Raw genomic sequence first — 22153 nt, forward strand, 5'->3', positions numbered from 1 at the left:
CCCTTAGAGGATGAATTTTTAAAAACACTGAAATTACTTTTCTTGTATTCTAATAATATGCGCATATAAAAAGTTTCAAGCCCCACACTCGAAAAAAATATTGAGCTACATACAAATGTTCAACCCCTATTTCACCACCTTAGGGGATAAATTTTCAAAAACGCTGAAATTACTTTTCTTGTATTTTAATAATATATCTTATAACGAAGTTTGAAATTCCTAGCTTAAAATAAAACATGAACTCCATATAAACTTTCGTCCACTTTTTAACCCCCTTAGGGGTTGAATTTTACAAAATCGCTTCTTATCTCTTGTACACATTATAAATGTAACCTGGTGTGCAAATTTCAACTTTCTAGCAATTGTAGTTTCGGCTGATAATATTAATAATTGAATAAAAAATTGCAAACCGATTTTGATTTGTTCGTCAATATTTTTGTTTTTTTCTATGAAACTGTACATTAAAAGTCTCAAAAATGAATTCCTTATGCCCGATTTATCTGGAAATGATACCAAACTCGAGGTGGTAGGTAAATAGAAGCCGATATGCAGCGTGTAACTTTGGATGCCCCCCTGCTTACCCACCAGGGGGTGGCGTTTGGCTACCGGGCTGGATTGGCTTAGCTTTACGTATACTACATCTGTGCCAAGTGAATTCATCCGATACCAAAATTTGCACGTCCCATACATTGGGTGACACTGCTTACCTCACTAACAGCACATAACTAATATGATCATTGTGAGTTCGTCGAAGTATTTTTAATTTTTCCATTTTTAAGCTTATCGTATCGCTTATCTGTAATACCATGGTTTGCAACAAATGATTATGATTGACTATGATTATGAGGTCTACAGCTCCCAGATCCACTAGTAGGTAATATTATTTATTATGATTTTGACTAAGTACGAAACTAAGTGGTTGTGATTGCGTGGGTGAAGCACCAATAAAAGTCAGGGAAAATCTGTTAATAAATCGTTCTTGGCCCATCGCGTGCGTGATTGGCCTACCTTCAACCACTGCCCTAGACCTAATACTGATGACAATGGCCCAATTATTTCATGTAGATTTACCAAAGGAATTCCACAAAACATTAACGTTAGTCACGATTTTATCGCGTTTCTTAATGGTAATGTATACAGGGTGTGTCTGACCATGGGGCTTTAAATCCAGGACTCGATTCTACTCGCTAAATTGAGCTACTTTTATTATGGCACCAACCCCGAAATCCCGAAAAATATTTTACTTTTTCATACATTTTGGCTGGTCAGTTGTCGACGTTTTCTATGGAAAAGCCAAAAAAAATCCCCGAGTTTAGGGTTGGTGCCATAGTAAAAGTAGCTCAGATTAGCGAGTAAAATCAAGCCCTGAATTTAAAGCCCCATGGTCAGACACACCATGTATAGTCCTGCACATCGATTTCGAATGGTAATGTATTGTGTCAAAGTATCTAGTATAAAGTAAAAACATATTATTATAATAATTTTCACCACGGCAGCTGGTAATGTCGTTCTTGATAAGTATCTTTGATGGAAATATCACGAAATTAAATCGTGAGTGTAGGTTCGTTAGAAATGTGTTCATGTTAGTTGTATGTTAAAATTAAAGGGTGGCGACAATAGTTTGTACCATTTTTTGTCAAAAAAAAGACCTTCTTTAACAATAGTGATAAACAGCCGTTATCGAACAATGAGATATAAATACTCAGAGATGTTAAAAAGACTTTATAAAAAGTATTTAAATACAAAATACAAATACTTCCTTGATAATACTATTTAAAATGCAAAATACAAAATAGTTTTTGAATTTGTATTTAAATACAAAATACGAAATAGGTATTTTCATAATACTTTTTAAAAATACAAATACTTTGCGATAAAAGGTACTGTGAGTAGTGAATACCTAGTCTGAATTAAAAAGTATTACTCGGAATTTTTTTATTCTTTGAAATCAATCCTCTATCTAAAGTGAAATTTTCTAGTTGTTTGCTCATATTAACCGGTAGGATGTAGGTATGGATGATGGTTTTTAACGGCCAACTTTTAAAGCATTAATTTGTAATGTTTTACAGCTAGTATAATGCCTCTCGTTAGTGTGATGAAAACGTCTCGTTTGTGTTTCCCCAGGGCAGAAAAGTTTGTTCTCCTGTCGTGCCTTGAAACCCTAGCAACACTCAAGATTCCACTTTTTTAACCCCTTGCTACGCTTGTGGTCATGTGCGACGTTACTAAACAGATTCAACAGTTCCATGTTAAAATAATGAGAGAGTTGCCAGGATTGTAACATCAGAAGAGATTGTAACTCCTACCTACATTACCTACCTACTATATAGTATTATGTATTTTGAAAATAGAAAATAGGTCCCAAAAACTATTTCAAATAAAATAAAAAATAGTTTTCTTCAAAAGGTATTTAAATACAAAATAGGTATTTTCCATTTTGTATTTGCATTTTAAATACAAGTATTTCAAATAAGTCACATCTCTGCAAATACTAGATATTGAAACGATATGGAATAGATATGTCAGTGTCAAACAAGTGTCAAAAGTGACGTTTTTGTTTGAAGAAATGTCAATTTTGACACTGACATATCTAATCCATATCGTTTCAATATCTAGTCTTTGACGTATCTCATTGTTCGAATACAGCTGAAAGTCAATATAACTAAGCATCTTGCAAAAAGGTTGGCAAAACCTGAAATGTTGACTTGACAGTGACATAAGTGACTTTAAAACTTATGACGTATGACGTATCTGTCGTAGTTTTTTGGTCTTGAACTACAGTTTTGGGTTTTTTATAGTTAAGTAGTTAGTTTCTTTTTGGCTTTTTGAAGTTTAACAATGCCTTGTTATTAGCCGGTCACTTTATCTAGAAATACTAATTTAATATGTTTTTGTTTGCAGGTAAGTTGCTGACATATTCACGAAAGATTAGCAGGTACGATTATGTATTAAAAAACTTGCAGTTCATACAACATAAATAATGTTGATAAATCCTAACTAATATTATACATGCGTAAGTAATTCTGTCTGTCTGTCTGTCTATTATTTCTTCTCGCTTAAACCGTTGAACCGAGTTACGTCAAATTTACACAGGCACTTTTTAGTGGTGGTGGAACACAAACTTTATTGTCTATGGCGCTTACGCCATTAACTACGATTAATTTCAGCAGTAGAACACCAAACTAGGCTAATTAAAAAAAAGTTTTTGGCGAAAATTTCATTTTTGGTTCAAGCTTTTATCGCTGACTGTACTTTTCTTTCCACAGACAACTAATGCCCATCGAGACAATTCTAAAAACCCCAAACACAATTAGGTTTCGTTGTTTTATCACATAGTTCCTATGGCCACCTCCGGTCTCCATCATCAGATCAGCTCGATGACACCATAATATTGCATTGTCACCGTCGGGTGTCGTAAGTCGTTACGTATGTATGCAAAATTTCAGCTCAATCGGAAACCGGGAAGTGGATCAAATTTAACTTGCAAGATTTGATTACACACAGACAGACAACGGTCAGGTGAAACGAAATAAAAGCTTGTAAAATAGTAGGTTAACATTTTGGATTCGGACCCATTTCGCTTCGCTCGGTTTGATTCCCAATATTATCAATTGTTACGACAGAAATAGCTCACATTAGATTTTGAAGTTCACCACTACAAGGTATAACGAAAATAGTGGGGATCCGTTTAAAGGAGCCCACTAATTACCAGTTCGCCCGACGATATCGGCCTGTCAGATTATATAATCTGTGCTGTCAGTTTAAAGCAAAATGTGACAGCTCCGAACTGACAGGCTGATATCGTCCGGAAAACTGGTTATCTGTGGGCTCCATAAGACCATATTCGGTATCGTGTTCTGGTAAAAAGTAGAAAAAAACTGATGTTGTTGAGTAGAGTAAAGTTGCCTGGATAAATTGAAAAAAATCACCAAAACCAAATTTTTATTAAATTTGTAGTTGTACATTGTTACCCAGTGAAGCAATATAATGCTAATGTAAGGATAAAAAAAAGCTAACAGTGAAGCTACTTCACAAGCACAAGTAAAAATAATAGTAAATTTTCAGAGTAATTGAAGAAAAACGGTAAACTCATTTAATACTCCGCGCGATATCCCTATCTCCCGTCGCCAGTTTCGCGTGGTAAGTATATCTTAATTTTGATTCCTTTCCAGTCCAGTTAATTTGATTTTGATCCCTTCTAATTAATCCTTCGTATGCGGCCTGTCTAATTTGATCATTGAAAAAATTACCTTGACATTTAAAACTATAGATTCGCGATAAAGCAATAGAAACGAAGTATACGAGGGGTTCAGGCGTCTTCCTTCTAAATTGATCCTATCTTAAAAACTTCAAATTAAAGTTATAACATATAAAATTACTTACTTGAATTATCAATGAAGTAATACCCAACAGTGAAATAAAGTCGGCAAGCAGACCCTGGGCTCGTAGCAGCAAGTGAAGACGCAACCAAGATGAAAACTGAGATGTAAATGATAAGATAAGATTATTCACAGTAACTATTATATCTGACTGAGAGACAAAAGAAAACTGTGATTTTAATTGATAATCATGGCGCTTTATAACGGCTAAGGATCATTGCCGGCTGACTTCAGGTGGCGCAATATGGTAACTACTAATTACTTGCGCTTTTCTTTGTTGTTCAGTATGAACAATACTTTAGGTCATGTCGTCACGGAGAGAGTTGACTTGATCAGTTACTGTCTTACTGTATACTAGTTACTCGCATCACGATTGTATACTGTCGATTATAAAGGGGCCCACTGATTACCAGTTCGCCAGACGATATCAGCCTGTCGGTTAAACGCAAAATTTGACAGCTCTGAACAACTGACAGGCTGATATCGTGATCGAACTGGTAATCTGTGGGCCCCCTTAAGATACATAAAAATAATTAAGTATATTATCCACTTGATAATATTAAAATGATTTATAATTAAAGAAAAATAAGAAAATATAGTCAGACCGTAAAAAGTCTGCAGCGATTTTGATAGCCCACGCAGTGCAAGTGTCATTTTAAACGTCAAACTTCTATGAAATTATGACGTATAAGTACATAACACCCAAGTAGCATTGCAAGCTGTATATAAGCTGTATTAAAGTTTATTTGTATACTATAAGCTGTACAGTTAGGCTGTACAAAGGCTGTATAAGCGCTTATACAGCCCTTATAAGTAAAAAAAGGGCCCAAATTATACAGCCTTTGGCGTTATTAGAGCTGTAGAGTAGCTGTATAAGCAATACATAAGCTGCATAATAGCTGCATTACAGCTATATTTCGGTGTAACAGGAAACCTTAACACTACAGATAATCTCTTATAAGTACGATATAAGAATATAAGTTTTAAATGAGTTATAAGAAAGAATTACAAGAGAATAATAATCATTTACGAAACTAAAATGTCTTAATCTTGTTAATTCGTAATATAGTAATGGCGACAATAAAGTGTTATAGTGGATGGTAAAAGTAAAAGTAAATATTATACAGGACTTGAATGGAATATTACATTATTGGTAAGTGCGGATTATTATTTATTGTGAACCTGTGTATCTTTTCTGGCAAAATATTTACGCGCCTGCAAAATAACAAAGAGAAACCATAAGGAAAATATCAAAAATCGGTAAAGTTACTGTTTGTTTTTAAGGTTAGAGTATCAAAAATATTTATAAATATTAGTTCTAAGGCTAAACAATTTATTTTAGCTGGTAATCATAACACGGCGTTAGTCTGCTAAATATTTGCAAGTATTTCTTTAATTATATTTACAAATACGTTTTTTTTTTATTGTAAAATGGCGACAATTTTTAAACAGCCTACAGGATAGTTGGAGAGCATTATAATCTTAGTAGCTGTGCTGTGTAATAAATGGAGTGTCTTTTACAGCTTTTGTAATTAAAACAGCTTTATAATAGAATATTTGTATTCGTTTGGCTGTATTTCGGTTCTCCGTACATAAGTTATAATTCTCTTTAGAGATCCGTATAACAAATAAAAAACCTGTACTGTAACTGTCATATATTCCTTTAGTTTTATAATACACTTATTTTCAGAAATCATTACACTACTATACTTATACGAGTGTAAAATTACGCCAAAAGATTGTTATAAGCGACTCTATCAGTAATACAGAAAAAAGCTGTACTATAGCTGCCATTTATTCATTTGGTTTTATAATACCCTTACAGACAGAAGTTATACAACTACTATTCTTATAGGAGAGTAAGATTACGCCATAAGAAATAGCTTTAAAACGGGGTTGACAGATACATTTGTACAGCTACAAGTGCCAAGTGATACTACAATACAGCCTGTATACAGCTTTTACGATAAAATTAGCTTGTAGTGTTTCACAACACTTAATGTTTTAAAACGGAGTTGACAGATACTTTTGTACAGCTAAAAGTGCCAAGTGTTACTACAATACAGCCTGTATACAGCTTTTACGATAGAATTAGCTTGTAGTCTCTCACAACACTTTTAGTTTTATAGTAGATTTTTTATATTCTGATAAAGCACCCCATGCTTCCGCAGAATCCTTTATAATGATTTTATACAGCTTGAGCTGTATAATATCTGTAAAGTACCTTTTATACAGCTTAAATCTTTTCTGACACTCTTATACGTCCCTTAAATCACTCTAAGTTCTTAATTGGCTGCTATATTGATGTTGCCGACACTTCCATGCTACTTGGGCACTTACACTGCGTGGGCTATCAAATCCGCTGCAGACTTTTATTGGTGCGACAATATATACAACGTAAAAAGGGATCTCTTCCAGTCATGCATGCGAGTATAAAAAGACATTTGCCAACTGTCAGGGCAGCTACTTGTACTCGCATCGTGTAAATGGAGATTAAACGGTCCTACCTCTCCATTGGCATTGCGATTATGCTTATTTTTATAATAAGCCTAGCCATGACCTTTCACAATATAGGGCAGAAAGAAAATGCCATTCTAAGAACTAGAAGAATAAATTGTTCAGTTAACCGGTTTAGTTTTTCCTGCCTTTTACTAAAAGGCTGAGGTACGGACATTCTTAGGAGTACATCTTAAAAGGTTGCAATTTCTTGTCGGGATCTTAACTTTTTCATGATAGTTACGATAGCCGTGCCTGTAGATAAAAAAAACTCAAGTTACGGCGCGATTCGGGAAATGAATCCTTACATGGTAGATATTCCACCAATTCGCACGAAGCGCTTTGCTTCTACTTTCCTTATGCGCACTGCCAAGGAATGGAATTCCCTGCCGGCGTCTATATTTCCGTGTTCTTATAACCCGGCAACCTTCAAATCAAGAGTGAACAGGCACCTTCTGGGCGAGCTCGCTCCATCGTAGGCCACGTCTACGCCTCGGCTAGTCTGTGGCCATGAGTAAGCCCATTCATAATAATAAAAAAAATAAAATGAATTAGACATTCACTAGATATGAACGAAAGGGTTCTAGAAATTGCACAGCTGCCTAGCCTAACAGCGTTTCTCAAGCAGAGACGTTTGCGTTGGCTAGGGCATGTGCACAGGATGGAACCCTCTCGACTACCTCGTCGTGTTCTTCTTGGTGCGGTTGCGAATGCAAAACGTAACGTTGGGAGGCCATTGCTTCGCTTTAAAGATTGCGCAAAGAGGGACATGATTGCCTTCCATATAGACCACCAAGACTGGGAGAAGCTCGCAGAGCAGCGGACGGAATGGCGCAAACGTGTTGTGGAGGGTCGCAAGTTTTGTGATGAGACCTGGTTCGCCGCACTCGCTGACAAGAGGCAAAGACGACGACAAGGTGTCTCAGTACCGGTTTCCGCAAACTTCTCTTGTCAGACCTGTGGTAGACCATGTCGATCTCGCATCGGTCTATTTAGCCACCAAAAACGGTGTTACACCATAAATCGTCTGATATAGACGAAAAGGCCTATGATGATGATGAGATATGAAATAGTAACGATATGTGACGTTCTACAGAAAAAAGGTACCCTATGGCGGTTGGTGCATACGCTATTATTAACGCCGCTCCAATATTATTGCGGCCATAAGGTACCTTTTGCCGTGGAACATCACACATCGTTACTATTTCATATCTAGTGAAAAAGATATCTAATAGATGTCAACACTAATATTTGTTCCTGAGTCATGGGTGTTTTCTATGTATATAAGTATGTATTTATCTATATAAGTATGTTTATCGTCGCCTAGCACCCATAGTACAAGCTTTGCTTAGTTTGGGGCTAGGTTGATCTGTGTAAGACGTCCACCAATATTTATTTATTTATTTATTTATTTATTTCAAAATCCGAATCGGGCCCTATAACTGTTACCTACTCAGTATAGGCAGCATACAAAATCTCATTTATGTAACCCCTGCCGTTATCTACTCGTATACGTAAAGGCTCCTCTTCACGTTGGGCCAACGCCAACGCCAACGAGGGACGCATTTATGCGTTAGAGGGAGCAAGTGATATTGCTATCTCATTCTACCGCATGGCTGCGTCCCTCGTTGGCGTTGGCCCAACGTGAAGAGGAGCCTTTAATCACATTATATCCACGAACTCCAAGCGTGTGACGCGTCAATGACATAATATACTCAGATTACAACTAGACAGTAGAATCCTTAATGAGAGTGATTAGAGATAATGGTCGTAGGCGCATTACCGAGCTATCAGTGATGATGCAGTGTAGTTAGTACGATCGATATTCCATTACAAGTCCGCAGAGTAAATAGTAAACAGTATTTTGATGTCAGAGTGAAAATTAGACGTTATTTATGTGTCTATGCGAACACATTATATAAAATGGTAAATTTAACATAATCGATATTCCATTACAAGTACACAATAAAAGCGACAAAGGCAGTATTTTGACATAAATTTGATGATATGATTTGATATTATATCGGTCCGTATGAGTGTTTTATCGTGTAATGAGCTATTTAATATGATAAATATGTACATATTACAAAACATTCCACAACAGAAAAACAGTAGCACTTATATTAACAGTAATTTTATACTACTGTCACAAATCATACATATAAGTAAAGGTACGGCCAGACATGCTTATTTCATACATTCTAAAAAAATCATTGTATTTTCTTAGAGTGGCTCGGCACTCGGCGAGTTCTGCATGTCTGTACCGCGCCATAAGACAAATGCAAGGGCGAAATACTAAAACATAAGTTCAAATAGGCCACAAAATCAGCCAGCCCTATAATGTCTTGCCTTAAAGCGTGCACTGATACGCCTTCAACAATTTTTCAAGATTCGATATTTTCATATTAAAATGTTTCAGAAACATTAAATATTTTTCTAAGGCGACTGAAATTTTCCATTTCCAAAATAAAAGTTTCTTTTATTCCCCGTGAATTTTCCCGAGATTTCCGAGAACGTTTCCTATTTTTAGGAAACTTTTCGCAACTTGCACATCTGTGATTCTGCGCTTGCCCAAAATCGGTTGTAATGTACTGTTAATTCTCCTTTCACTGTGTTTGTTCTATCGTGCCCCGCAAAGGTCGATCATAATGGAGCGCTAATAGTGGAAGGCGGCACGATTCGGGAAATGAATTAGAGATTTACTAGATATGAAATAGTAAAGATATGTGACGTTCCACGGCAAAAGGTACGGCTGGCGCTTACGCTATTATTAACGCCGCTTCAATATTCAACCGGGGCAATGGTACCTTTTGCCGTGGAACGTTCACATATCTTTACTATATCATATCTAGTGAATCTCTAAATCATTTCCCGAATCGCGCCGAGGGTGGGCAGGAATCGCATGACGATAAACCTATACAATACGCAAGGTAATGATTATTTTCGCGATTATTTTTCCGACTGAACAATACAACAAATTTCCGTTTTATGTTTCTTCGGAATTGTTTCCCTAAAAGTTTTTAGTTATAATATATTGTTTGTTCGCATTTTCGTAAGTCATAACTCATAATTTATTTGGTTCAGAATTTTTTCAGGATTTCCATAAAACAAACCTAACCTATCTATAAGTAGCTTACGAAAATCCTGAAAATTTTATGACTAATGATAAAATATGGCAAACAATACATTATGATAAAACTTTATGTGAAACAAAGGGACCCCATGTTACTTCGTAACGTTTGTAAATAATGTTTTTTTTAGGTTTTCGTGGTCGTTCCTTCCCATAGTAAAAGTTGCTCAGTATGATCTACATATGCACCCCATAAATTATTGCAGGTGACTAAATAAACAGTCTGTACTATGTACCTACCTAGATAAAGTTTCTAAGTTTATATTGCAAAGGTTGAACGCTACTATGCTACTTAGTAATTTCTACGGTTTTTTTCCGCTTGATAAGACAACGTTCGTAGCAGTAAAGAGACAAGTTTCCTCTTTTAATATAAACTTATATTCTACGGAGCCAAAGTTTTCATGCAGTTTCTTCAAAGTGTCCTCTAGAAAGTTTTGAGTTGAAAGAGCGAGCCGAACGAGTACAGTCTTTGCAAATTGAATAAAGTTGTTCCAAACACGTTTTAACTGAACCACAATTTAAATAATAGTACTAAGTACAGAAGACTCACTTTCTAACAAACCGCGTCTGTTACGACCAGCACAGATATGGCCGCTAGGTGGCGACAGCGCCACGCGCGGCTTATAGCAAAGCGACGAAATCGAGTGAGACACGCCTAACTAAACGTAAACGATAGCCACCCTTCACCATAGTTCAATTTTTTAATATTAAAAAAAAACCGGCCAAGTGCGACTCGGATTCGCGCAGGACGGGTTCCGTACCGTTATGCAAAAAACGGCAAAATACACCATTATTGTATGGGAGCCCCAAATAAATATTTTTTTTAGAATTTGTTGTTATAGCGGCAAACATCATCTGTGAAATTTTCAACTATCTAGCTATCACGGTTCATGAGATACATCCTGGTGACGGACAGACGGACAGAGAGACGGATCGTTGCCGATGATTTCACGGTACGTAGCGAAAATGCTTCGTAGAGGCAAAACGACAACGTGTCGTGATTAGCGCTGAATGTGTTAAGTAAATGTCAATGTCAATGCCTGTTATATTAACATTGTCGAATTGAAAACCTTCAATTCAGAATTCGCTTAAAATCGCCTCTAATATGTACACAAAGACGACATAACTAAGTCGTCCAAGTCCAAAAATGCTCAATGTAATGTTCAAATGCTTCTCCATACATTTTAAACAGCTCCGTGGAACAGTAAATTTTTCCGGCCGAGGCCCGGGCGTATGTGTCTTAGTATTTAATATTATAGGTACTAGAGATGCACCGGATATTCCGTTACCATCCGGTATCCGGCCTATCCGGCCTTTATTTTAATATCCGACCGGATACCGGATAGTGGCCACTATCCGGCCGGATACCGGATAGTAACATTGCTTGATTTCGGAGTAGACTAATTGAATTTAAGAAACAGTCTTGATCATAATCGTACTTGTTTATTATTTTAAAACAATTTAATCATTCCACTGACTTGCACGCGCACTCATTTCGAACCTAGAAATATGTCCGCGCGAACGTTCACTAGGAAACAGGTCAAACCTGCAGAATGCGCACCTGAATAATAAATAAATAAATATTATAGAACAATTTTACACAGATCGACCTAGTGTGTTGAGGGTACCGGACGACGATATATATATATATATATATAGAAATACTTATACATAGAAAACATCCATAACTCAGGAACAAATATTTGTGATGAACACACAAATAAATGCCCTTACCAGGATTTGAACCCGAAAAACCGAAATATAGGTATAGTTCTGTTCCGCTGGCCGAATATTCGGCGACTGAATACCGGATATTCGGCCGATGGTCAGGCCGAATTCGAATATCCGGTATCCGGCCACAACTATCCGTTGCATCTCTAATAGGCACCAGTGGCACCATCGCCCATACTGTTAACTGTACATCGGTGTGTACGTCCGTCGGTATAGTTAAGTGTTATTGTTTGTACTGTCGTGTGACTCTTAACATTTTGTAATTACGCGTGTGTTGAAGGTTTAATTGCGTTCAGGTAATATAATATGTTTACACCGGTGCTTAATTTTAATGTAAAACAAATAGCGAGTGAGTGAATATGTAAATGGTTTCATGTTGTGCCGTATTTTATTGAGAGAAAATATATGGCTGTAGGTATATTCCAGGATAGGCTTGGAGTAGGAACAAAATCTGTTAGGATTTTTTCGCTCTTGTTTCAAGGCAACTAAAAACAAATTTCTAAAAGAATTGAAAGTTAGTTGTTTATGTTTTATTGACTTTTCAACTTTACGTTTCATAAAATTTTACTTGTGACGGAAGGTATCGTGATCGCGCGGGTTTTGACGTTCTTCGTCAATATCTTTGAAACTATATTTCTGTTTAAAATGTTGCTGGTCTAATCCCTCGGCTATATCATTACTATCATTAGCTAGGTATTATATACTAAAATCATACTGCAATAGTACGTAACTAGTATGGTAAAGATATAAAGTTGAAAATAAATGCAAATTAGACACGTTTTTGTAATGTTTTCTATCAAGCCAACTGAAATCTTTATTCTTTAAGGTTTTGCTTAGTCTGCCTTCGCAAATAATACACCTACTCTATTAGTTTCTAAGTGATTTATTTCATGATATTTGCCCTAGATTATAAGTTGTAAACATTTAATATAAAATCTACAATTTAGTTTTAGCCCACTGAACCAAATACTAATTAAATTCATTACGTTTATCTTTATCTATATTTATATATATATTATTAGACCGGGAGATAGTGACACATTTTACTGGGTCATTTGTACCAGTATGGCGGTTCGTCAGGGGTCTAAGCACGTAATGAAGGAAAGAAAAATGATGGTCATAGAGCTGGTACCGGCGGCCCAATCGCGTGGGCGTTAGTCGAACGTGTCGGATAAAATACGAGTGTCGAACGATTTGTTCCACAAAAATCCTCGTATTTTCCGATAGTCCATAAAAAAGAAGTAGGCGGTAGCGTAATGCCATACTTCTCCGGTGTGACTTACAGCCCGCCATACTGAGGCGAACACATTAATTTAAAAAAAAAAACAATTCAACCATTTGTGCCAAGCTAATTTTTGCACAGGTGATCATCGTCAAGCAGCCATTCATGGACATCACCATGCCATACTTTTCGGACGGTTCCAAATGGCCGCCATACCACCGCAAAGGAGTAAATTTTTTTTTATTTGCTAAACGATTTGTACCAGTATTGCATTTAAATTTTTGGAAAGTATTTGATAAAATGTGACCGTTATTATAATTGCCATACTTATAGTAGGGGGAAAAAGTGCTGCCATACTTGAAAAACTTATTTAATCGACACGTTTCAAAAATACGACTATGTATACGTAAAATATTTTTTTACAGCATGGCATCATCATATTCTGTTTGTTTGGATACAATTATACCTAAAAAAAAATATTTCAGATTATAACTACGGGGCGGACGACTGTGAGACTTAAGCCAAGACTTAAAACAAAAAACAATTTTTTGACGATTTGTACCAGTATGGCATTTGGATTTTTGGAAATTATATGATGCAATGTGACCATTATTATATTTGCCATACTTCTAATAGGGGGAAAAAGAGGCACCATACTTGAAATAAAATAAAAATATTGTACACATTTGCCACCTCCTACAGGTATGGCATTATGAGATTTCCATTTATGATCACACAGAAAGTCTTGAAAAAAAATTACAAGATGGTACAAATCGTTTAGCAATAAAAAAAAAATTAACTCCTTTGCGGCGGTATGGCGGCCATTTGGAACCACCCGAAAAGTATGGCATGGTGATGTCCATGAATGGCTGCTCGACGATGATCACCTGTGCAAAAATTAGCTTGGCACAAATGATTGAATTGTTTTTTTTTAATTAATGTGTTCGCCTCAGTATGGCGGGCTGTAAGTCACACCGGAGAAGTATGGCATTACGCTACCGTCTACTTCTTTTTTATGGACTATCGAAAAATACGAGGATTTTTGTGGAACAAATCGTTCGACGCTCGTATTTTATCCGACACGTTCGACTAACGCCCACGCGATTGGGCCGCCGGTACCAGCGCTATGACCATCATTTTTATTTCGTTCATTACGTACTTAGACCCCTGACGAACCGCCATACTGGTACAAATGACCCAGTAAAATGTGTCACTATCTCCCGGTCTATATGTTTATCTTGTCAACAATTTGTGTTTTCTGAAGCTTAAACTTTCCTTTGAGATGCGAGACGGGGATTATAACTTAAAGTATTTCTATTAAGTTTCGTGATTCATGCAAGCATTAGTAAACTATCTTTACTGTGATTTAATTACTTTTACAATGTATTGTCCGCCAAACATCCACTCCTTTTTAGAAATAATCTTTTTAGATCGAGTAAAAGTTTTGTATGTTAAAATACTCGCTTTAACCCTTTATAGCCTTTATAGGCAGATTCAAATAATAAATGACAAAAAGGTTCTTTGAAACAAACTAATAAAATAAGTCTTACCTGCTTAGTTAATTTTGCTGCTGAGCAGAGATTGAGTTTTTTAAGAAACTTCACCCTTTAAATGAGTTAAGAAAATGAGTTTGTTTTTAAAGTTCACCGTTTAAATGTGGTTTAGCTATATTTATTACAATATCAAACTCGGAAACTGGCCGCAGATGGGCGTTATTACAGAAATTTACAAACTTTCACCCCCAGGGTGCAGTATTGCACTGAAAACTTAAGACGATACTTGCAGAGGCTATGTACATATACTTTTCGGTTGAAATGAAATGAAAGTTATTATTAATCAATCAATCAATCAATCAATTTATTTAATTCAGACCATGTCCATGGTGTTAGTATACATTCCCTTAATATTATGTTAATTACTTAAACCTATACAAAATTATAACAAAATTAATTAATTATAAATAACAACTTATATACTAAGCCTCTGGAGCCCATATGTACATCGTCCCAGTGTTTCCAGAAGTCGCAAGCAGGTGACTCTAACACTAGGCGCAAGAGGCTGTTAATAAGTTATTAATAATAACACATCGTTATAAGTCAGTATACATAGTATCAGTATAATCTTAATATACAAATACATATTACTGCCGTGTCACGCCAAACTCCATTAACTCGAGTTACATGAGTTACGGATAACCAGTCTAAATCGTCTTAAAAACCATTAAATATATATCTTCTAAAAGAAAATTTTGAAAATCTTCACTATTTACTGAGATAAGCATATGACTAACTCATGTAACTTCATTTTTTTGCCGATGGCGTCAGACACAACTCAGTTAACTTGAGTTGTATGACTGACACAACCAAAATATCAACATCGTTTCTTAAGTTACCGGAGTTAGGCATGACTGGCCGAGCGCTTGATTTATACGACAACAATATTGGTAATATATAGTAATAAGTGTCACGTCTGATCACGCGTATGTCATGTAACTTGACTTACATGACTTCGTGTGACCACTATAGTATGGAAGAGTTGATCATGCGAAATCATTTAATTCGAATAAAATGAAAACCACCATATTTCCATAGTGACCATATTTCCTACATGTAGATTAGAAAAAATAAAAAAATTACGTCGAACCGTCAACGATAACAGCATTTGAATCTTTAAAACTTTAAACGTAATTATCTCGAAACTCAACTTTTAAAGTTACATGAGATGCGCGTGACACGGCAGTATTGTATTGTGATTTTAATTTACAGACGAAACACTTTGCTGATGGAAACATACGGATCGATTCGAAGTTTAAGATACGTCAAATATTACGTCTAGAGTCAGACAAAGAGTGTCAATAGTGACGCTACTTCAAACAAAAACGTCGCTTCTGTCACTGACATATCTAATCCATATCGTATCCAAATGTAAAATTTGACGTACCTTAAAGTTCGAATCGGGAATCGTTACATACAACGTACAAAAAAACAGGCTAAAAAAGAGCTTGTCAAATAACATTCCTATTAATAACTGGAGGTTTGAACGCGACTTTTTAGTTTTGACCAAAATCTGGGTCAACAGTATTCAAGTTTGAGAGTTGTAGGCTTTGTGGTAGACTTTTCTAAAGCTGAAAGTTCAAATTTTTAGTGAGTGCCTTTAGCGAAGTTGGACAAACTCCAAATTTTATTACCTACTTTTTTATTTCGCGTATTTATTTTGCTTTGTCACGGTTTTGCCTTATTTTTGTTTAAGAACAATGGATGTCTTTAAAAGTTTAAAATGATAAGTACTTATCGGTAAATTAAGAGCCCATACTCCAAACACCAAAGACTCCAGATAAATTTGACGACCAGTCTGGCCTAGTGGGTAGTGACCTTGACTATGAAGCCGATGGTCCTGGGTTCGAATCCCGGTAAGGGCATTTATTTGTGTGATGAACACAGATATTTGTTCCTGAGTCATGGATGTTTTCTATGTATATAAGTATTTGTATATTTTATATATCGTTGTCTGAGTACCAAGCTTTCTTGAGATTACCGTGGGACTTAGTCAATTTGTGTAAGAATGTCCCTATATTATTTACTTATATGTGTATATATGTACGAGTATTATAGGTGTTCTGAAATTGAAGTGCTTTTATTGTACAAATTGTACAGTTGCGCTTTAGTCGCGCCAAGGAAAACTATAACTGTGCACGTGCTAACAAGCACACCGAACAGCTTATACGGAATCTATAGATAGAATACACAATTGAAATACTCATAGAATCTGCGTCGGTCCCCAAAGTTTTAGACAATCGGGTTACAACTTATACCGCTTCGTTATCCCGTAGTTTGTAAACTGTCACGTAAATTAATGTACGCGGTCGAAGTTAACTCGCGTAATAACATTAAGTGGGACAACCGGGAATATGACCACAGTAACTGAAATTAGTGCAAATGCGACACTTTAATTATACGAGCCCCGATGCATATGTTTTTGTCTAGTCAGACCATTTTTTGAGGTTCGCGTATCCTCCTAACTCAACTATAATATTCATTTCGAAACGGTTTGACTAACTATAATGAAATTGACCAATAATCGCTCGCCGCGTTCAAGAGTAAGAAACAAAAACATACCTCAAATGAATTATTTATTATAGGTTGTATAGTAGAAACAATTTCGCATTTGACACCTTTAATATAGCAACATCCATAGACTACGAAAACCACTTAGCGTTGCTTGTTAGTCTCTATAGGCTACGGAGGCCAAAAACGAGAAAACAACTGTCTAAAAATTGAATTTAGCGCTACACAAGTACCAGGGCCTCATGAATTAAAACCAAAGAAGTCCCTCAAGAAAAAAAAATGTAAAAGGGCCTCATGAGTTACGAAAAGGTGGCGCGGACTCAGGACTCAGCAAGCTTTGTTTCCTAAATACGGTACTCGACTGAAAAGGTCTCTATTATATCACGATTGTATAAAATACTATTTCAGTACAGTTCTGCGTGTGGTGAGCCCATCAAGCCCATGTGAAAACCGAGAAGCGCGAATGTTGAAACCGGTTCGATTCCGGCCTCGAACCCCGGCGCTTTTGACTCAGTATCAAATTTTGTTCAAAATGGGAAATTCTTGAAAGATCTTGCAATGCAAGGGATGGGTTATACTTTATTTATTACGCTGTAAGTTTACTTCCATGCTCTCCTGACCTATTTCGGCCACAACAACTGTGTGCTCTGGAGTAGGCAATTATTGGGATGTATAAGTTTACACTGGGAATCCCATGGGAATGCCATAAAGTAAGCAGGTTTGAACGGAAAAATCAGCGTAAACCCTGAACCGTGGAATAATTAAAGTCTGTGAGCGCACCACTGCCTTGACAAAAAGGAGTTTTAAAGATTGAGACATTCAAAAATCCCGCTTCCACTATTTTCTACAGAAAAATCGCAAACCATATTACAGCTGTTGTAGGTAGTTATTATTTGTACATGATACCCGCATTCATGTGAAATAAACAGTTGCTGTTTTATACTGACGTGTTTCATTACATGGTGGCAGCGGTGTTAGTTATTTTAAATAATTTTGTGGTGCAACGATTACAAATAAGTTGAAGTGCAGTGCCCAAACACCGGACAACTACAGATAACAAAGTTCTTTTGTGTAACACAGTGTTATTGGCGTAGTTAAAAAGATGGAACACGCCAGACCACCACCTGAGTTAAACATGGAGGGCGGTCCCGTTACGCGGGCCGATGCGTGGAAAAGGTGGAAACAGCAATTCCTACTTTTTGTGAAGGCCTCCGGTGTGAGCAGCGAGTCCGCCGCAGTACAAGCCAGCCTGCTTGTTAATCTGATAGGTTCAGAGGGTTTCGATGTGTTTCAAACATTTACATTTGACGCCGACTCGGAAAAAGACGACGTACAAGCCATAATTAAAAAGTTTGACGGGTATTTCGGCGCCAAAGTAAACACAATGCTAATGAGGTACAAATTCTTTACACGTAACCAGGAGGAAGGCGAATCGATTCAGGCATATGTGACAGCGCTGAGGCTGTTAAGTAAAAACTGCAATTTCGGTACGCTGGGCGACGATTTTCTTAAGGATCGCATCGTGTGTGGCGTTCGGAACGTCACCGTACGAGACAGGCTTCTACGCTGTGAAGACTTAGATTTAGACAAAGCTATGAAGATGTGTCAAGCCGAGGAAGCTTCCAAGGAAAGCGGTAAACAATTAAGTGTCGCGAGTGAGGGTTCCAGTAGTGCACAGGTACATGCGGTGGAGCGGCGACGGGCGCGCGGCGGCGCTCGGGCCGCTCGGCGCGGCGGCGGCGGCGGCGGCGCAGCGCCAGTGCGCCGGCTGCGGCGGGACGCGCTGCGCCAACCAAGAATGCCCGGCACAGTACGTAACATGTTTCTCTTGTGGTCACCGTGGACATTTTGCTCGTATGTGCAGATCTAGGTTTATCAACGATGACAATGGAGTGAAACGAGTGTATGAAATAGAAAAACATGGTTCCGTGAGTAGCGATTCCGATGAACTTGAACCATTTTATATAGACATGGTTTCGTCTTCGAGCGGTAAAGGGCGTTGGATGGAAACTCTGTTTTGTGAACACGGTTCTGAACGATTTAAACTCGACTCGGGGGCAGATTTTAATGTTATGTCTTTTGATAAATTTATATCACTAGGTTTCGACGAAAGTATGTTAAAAATACCGAAAATAAATCTTGAATCGTTTACTAAACACAAAATTCCTATAAAAGGTGTGTGTAACTTAATATGGTGGTATAAGGAAAAAAGTTCGGTATATGGTATGGTGGTATTCGGTAGATGGCAGTTTTTGCGCTTACCTTTTGGTATTAATTGTGCTAGTGAGGTGTTTCATGGTAAGATGCGACAACTTCTAGAAGATTTAGAGGGAGTAGACAGCTTTATCGATGATATTATCGTATGGGGAAAAACTAGGCGCGAGCATGACGAGAGACTAGGCGCGCTTCTGAATAGAGCTAAAGAGATTAATCTTAAATTTAATAAACAAAAATGCAAAATAGGGGTACAGTCAGTAACATATTTAGGGCATATTTTCGACGCAAACGGAATGCGGCCTGACGATAATAAGGTTAGGGCAATAAAAGAGATGCCGACGCCACACGACAGGAAAAGTTTGGAAAGGTTTTTGGGGGCAGTGAATTATCTATCTAAATTCATACCAAACCATTCGCAACGTGCGGCGCCGTTGACAAATTTGTTAAAAAAAGATAATGACTGGCGATGGGAGCAGAACGAGCAAAAGGCATTCGAAGACTTAAAAGAAGTAGTGTGTGGGGCAGGGGTATTGGCTTTGTACGATGTGGAAGCGCCGGTGCTGCTGTCGGTTGACGCGTCGCGTGACGCCCTGGGCGCCGTGATCATGCAGGGCGGGCGGCCAGTGGAGTTTGCTTCGCGTACCCTGACCGACGCGCAGCGCCGTTACGCACAGGTGGAGAAAGAGCTTTTGGCGATAGTGTTTGCATGCGAGCGCTTTCACCAGTACATATTCGGTAAGGAAAGGGTAGTCGTAGAATCGGACCATAAACCCCTAGAGAGTATTTTTAAACAGCCGTTAATGTCTGTCCCAGCACGCTTGCAGCGCATGTTGCTGCGATTACAACACTATGACTTGCATGTCACTTATAAACCAGGAAAATACATGTATATTCCAGATACCTTGTCTCGTGCCTCGCTGCCGGATCTTTACAGTGACGATGTGCATAAAAACAATATATGTCAAGTAAAATTACTCGTGGGTAATTTACCAATGTCAAATAACAAACTTTCGCACATTAAAAAAGAAACCAAACGTGACTCTGATTTTTTAAAATTAAGCGAGTACATAAATAAAGGTTGGCCAGATCACAAATCTGAGGTCGTGAGCGAATTAAAATTGTACTAATAAAAAATAAAATAATAATAATATATTTATTTAGAAAACATAGTCATACATTTAACATTAGGTCGAGAATATCTTATAAAGTACGTTTTTTCAATGACTTCTACCTGAACTAGGAAAATCCTGTATCTCAGGTAGAAAAATATTAATTACCAAAAGGAAAAACTTACAAGTGTGCATTTAGGTAGACATCAATTAGATAAGTTTACATTATAAAATTATTACTAATCAATGTTATTATGTGCTTAATATAAAAACAAACTATATAATTCTAATTTCAATTACTTGACAATAATCACTAATAATAATCTAGGTTAGTGGTGTATGTCACATATTTACATAACGCAACGTAGCAAAAACATGTTTTGAGCTTAGTGCGTCAGAAACAAGAAAAACAAAATAATTATTTACTTATTTAGGGTTCGTTAGTAATTTTTCTACATCGTCGTAATTTTGACTCGGATTAAAAATAAAAATTGTCTAAAACATTTATTAAATCTGAAAGTCATATTCATAAGCAAGCGCCTTCATAGTCAATTGAATTTATAAACCTTTGTTCGGCCATTTTCTTAGCAGGACAATCAGGGTCACCTGTTTTGTGGTTGTTGGGCTTCTTGTAGTAAGTGCAGGTTGCGCATTTTGGAGGGTCCTCTTTTTTCATGCACTCGTTTTCAGCGTGTCCTTGATCTCCGCAGTGCCCGCAGGTCTTCACTGGTTGCTTGCAGGTCTTGGCGGCGTGGCCGTACTGGTGGCAGGTCCAGCACTTCGTGACGATGGTAAAGTCCCTTACAGGGCATGATGACCAGTTAACAAAAACACTGGTCACTGGTACTGGTACTGGTCATTTAGAGAAGAGCTATTTATAGTGGATGGAGTAATATTTAAAAACAACTTAGTATTAGTACCGCGAGCGCTAAGAGCAGATATGCTCGAAACTATTCACGAAGGTCACATGGGTATTGACCGGTGCAAGCGACGCGCGAGGCAAGTCGTATTCTGGCCTGGTATCACGCAGGATATCGAGGCATTTGTGAAGCACTGCCGCACCTGTCAGGAGAGTCTAAACGCTCCCGCGAGAGAACCACTGATTCCAGTTGAGATTCCTGAGCTGCCATGGCAAAAAATCGGCTCCGATATATTTGAGTTACAGAAGAAATATTTTTTAATCATTGTAGACTACTACTCTAACTATGTAGAAGTATGTAATTTGCCAAATATAACTTCTAACTTAGTAATACAAAGCATGAAAGAAGTTTTCTCTCGCCATGGCATCCCAGAAACCCTGATTAGTGACAACGGAACTCAATATAGCAGTCGAGAGTTTAAAATGTTCGCTAGACAATGGGGGTTCAATCATGTGACGTCATCGCCAAACTATGCACAATCGAACGGTAAGAGCGAACGCGCGGTGCAGACAGTAAAATCTCTTCTTAAGAAAGCGATTAATACAAACGGCGATTTTTATTTAGCCTTGCTAAACTATCGTAACACTCCCAGGGACGGTTTAAGCTCTCCTGCACAGCTTCTGATGGGTCGTCAACTTAAATGTAAGCTCCCGGTGCACCCTAGGTTGTTGACCCCGCGGCCAATTGACTCATCAGAACATTCGACAATGTTGCGTAATCAAATAAAGGTTAAAGAATATTACGATAAACACACAAGGACACTTCCTTCGCTTCACGCAGGCGATGAAGTCGTGTGTATAGACGGAAAGACGAGAACTCGAGCTACCGTTGTAGGTAACGCCGAGACTCCTCGCTCATATATAATTGAAAATAAGCTAGGTGGTA

General features: G+C 37.4%; 1 protein-coding gene and 1 long non-coding RNA gene across 2 annotated transcripts in view; both read left to right on the forward strand.

The window, feature by feature from the left end:
* LOC134671780 (transient receptor potential cation channel trpm) overlaps nt 1–22153 on the forward strand; it is a 410982-nt gene that overhangs the window by 189660 nt on the left and 199169 nt on the right. The gene's annotated exons all lie outside the window — the stretch shown is intronic.
* LOC134672290 (uncharacterized) lies at nt 17897–21995 on the forward strand. The gene is made up of 2 exons (XR_010099316.1): nt 17897–17999; nt 21782–21995. It is a non-coding gene; the product is annotated as an uncharacterized LOC134672290 (long non-coding RNA).

This window comes from Cydia fagiglandana, chromosome 16 (assembly GCF_963556715.1).
Source record: "Cydia fagiglandana chromosome 16, ilCydFagi1.1, whole genome shotgun sequence".
In the NCBI taxonomy this organism is placed as follows: Eukaryota; Metazoa; Arthropoda; class Insecta; order Lepidoptera; family Tortricidae; genus Cydia; species Cydia fagiglandana.